Source organism: Mycetomoellerius zeteki, unplaced genomic scaffold (genome assembly GCF_001594055.1).
Source record: "Mycetomoellerius zeteki isolate Tzet28-1 unplaced genomic scaffold, Tzet1.0 scaffold43, whole genome shotgun sequence".
NCBI lineage: Eukaryota > Metazoa > Arthropoda > Insecta > Hymenoptera > Formicidae > Mycetomoellerius > Mycetomoellerius zeteki.
Window position 1 is genome coordinate 238,069 of NW_017257424.1, and position 3,278 is coordinate 241,346.

Here is a 3,278-nt window from a genome sequence, read left to right on the forward strand (position 1 = left end):
TTTTCTACATTGTGTATGCTAGAATTTCAATTTAATGTGAAAATGTTTCGAGTTGCGAAGGAAAAAATCCATTTTGAAACGAAAGCTCTTTTTTTACATTTTTCAAACATTTTTAATTTTTCAAACGCAGATCACAATTAATTTATTGCTATACTGCAATACTACTTTGTGCCAATAATGTTTAAGAAGAAAAATATGAATTTAGCGTATTATTTATATGAAATAAAGCGGACGTCCAATATATCAGATGTATAATGTCATATTGGGGTCATTCAGAGCAGAAGCGTGAATGTGTGTGATCTGAATAATTAGACGGGTCGCTTAATTTATGGCGCGCTTAATGTCGGACTTCGAATGTCGAAGTTATCTCCTATGAGTAGTGACAGCGAGGATGGTTAATTAAAGAGATGGGAAGTGGAGAGGTGAGTTCTTTCACGTCCTCTTCAAAAGAGACAGGTACGCTATCTCGCTTACAAGAGAAAAAAAAGAAATCCCTCGTCACTCGCGATACGAGAAAATGGAAGAAAATCTTTTTATTTTTCACTCATGTAACTTTACATCCCACTTTCGCTTTTTCGTGCCTTCTTCATCGCGAAATCGTTCTCTTTATTTTGTCACCTGTGCTTTGTTTGCAAGTAGATTTTACTTTTTAGATGTGTAATGTCTTTCTAATAAGTGATAATGGACTTACATATTTTTCTACAACATAAATAATAATTGAAATTGAAGAGAGACAGAGAGAGAGAGAGAGAGAGAGAGAGAGAGAGAGAGATGATTCTTTATACCAACAAATACACTTCCTAACAAATAGAAATATTTATGAGTAACACAATGTATTATAATATTTTTGTTATTTAATTCTCAAAATATCAACTTATGGAACCATTAACTGTAACATACAAATATTCTTTATTTTTTTCTATGTAAATCAATAATTTGCTTCTTAAACAATATTTTATAATTATATTCTGTTTGTATTATAAATGTACATTTTTTAAATAATTTATAATTTATGTCAAAGATATTAAGTGTTTTTCTAGAAATACTTAGCAAAATTGATTCTTTAATAAATTATTATATCATACACTTAACATATGATTCTATGATCAGTTTCGATACCGACCGAGTTAGGAAGTTAGAATTTTATGTTGATCTTAGAATTTCTACTGTATTGTTTCTTATGTTGATTTTAGAGTTTCTATTGTTACAAAGATATATATCTCGGTATCTAGATAACTTGATTTTGTTATGTTATGTTTTATCACTTTAACTGCTAAGATAATTTAGCGTTGAAAAGTTAACAGATTTAATATAGGGGAAAGTTACCGAATGCGTATCACTTAACTTATTTTTTATTATATTTTCCATTTGGCACTGTTTTGTATGCAAATGAACATTAGAAATTGTAGCTTGAGGTTTTGGACGCTTATTATTACATGTTTAACTTTTCAGCAATAACATTATTTTGTTATAAATCTTTTTGTAACATGCTGCAAAAGGTACGATTTAGGCAACCGGTCGCCTAAATCGTATCTATAGGTATTTTTTACCGTATTTCCTTTGAAAATATTGAATTTATGAATGAAAACAGTTAAAAATATAAGATTAATAAAAGAAATCATTAACTAATACCTAATAATTAATTAATACCTAATTTTAATAATTTATTGAAGAAAATAAAATATTTTATAATTATTAAATAACAATAATAAAAAAACAAATGACATAAAATAAATTTGCTTATATTTATTTTTGCACTTGATATTTATATTAATATCAATTATTAGTTTTATTATTGTCAGTTATCAGCCTGATTTTTTGATGATACGATTTAGGAAGCTTCACGAATTTTGTAAAAATATCGATTTAATCTTTATAATGGTTGCAAATATGTATATACAGAATGTAAAATACTCTACAATAAATCTTCTTTTATAAAAATACAAAAATTTATAATAAAATTGGATGAGCGATTTGTTATCAGCTACATAAGTTGATTAAAAATTAATATCAGATGTACCTGATTTTTTAAAACGCCGCTAATCCATAAAATAAGATGTAGGTTATTATATTTTTGTCTATATTACTCATTTTTCATATATTTTATATTATTGTTACTAAATATTGCCTATATTAACTAATAATATGAAATATTGATGAGGTACGATTTAGGCGACCAGTATTCGGCAACTCTCCCCTACTAATTTAGAATTATTTTATTATGTGATTTCTTAATATCCTAGTTTAATTTATATAATGTTCTTTTAATGTCTTAAATACTTAGTAAATCATTCTTAATTGAGTAAATAAAGCTGTAACCCATGAATAAATAATAGAACCATTTTATGCATCATCTATATATGGATGACACAGCAGTCAAAGTGTTAAACAGATGCGGAATACTAAGTTTCATGAATTCTCTAACTATTCAAGCGCGTTTCTTTTATTTCCTTTATAAATATTTTTCTTTAATATCTACAATAAATATTTAAATGTAATTCCATGAACTATAATTAATGTAAGATATTTTTTTTAAATATGATAATGTAACACTGCAACAAATTTTATGCAAATGAAAAATTTGACTTCTTGAAGTCTTAATAAATAATAATTACACTTTACCGTTTCCTTGTTTATAAGTGTCTTTTGTGCATATAATAATTACTATATTAAAACACAACACAAAAGCTACATATTATAATAAACAACTTTAATCAATACATCTTACGCTTATTATTATCCATTTTTGAATACATTAAAATAATTTTATACGGATAAACATTTAACAAAATTAGAAATTACATTAGGCAAAAAAATTAAATAGATAGCCTATCTATATTGTGTGAGAGATTTTCATCAATTTTATTTTTAATTTTAAAAACTTAAAAGCTTAATGCAATTATATTATGGCTTTATTTTTCATTGAAATATATATAAATCGTGTTGCGCGTGAAAAGCACAATTAATAGCATACCAGTGTTGAATGTCGAAACGTGATCAAAACCAATTGCACTAGAGAAAAAGTGCGAAGGAAAGAGTCGCTTTGCAACAGTAAGGCGTAATCAAATTACCATTTCTTGCTTCAGCATCGCGTATATATTCATTCTGTTCTGCGTAGTCTCTCGGTCGTTGTCGCCGTCGTAGTCGTCGTTGTTGTCGTTCGAACATTGCTTCAGCCATCCATCCGCCGACATGCTGTTCGTCTTACCACGTTTTGTATTGGGCTACATCAGTGCCGCATCCGTGATGTACACGCGATGCGCATACAATTCCTCACT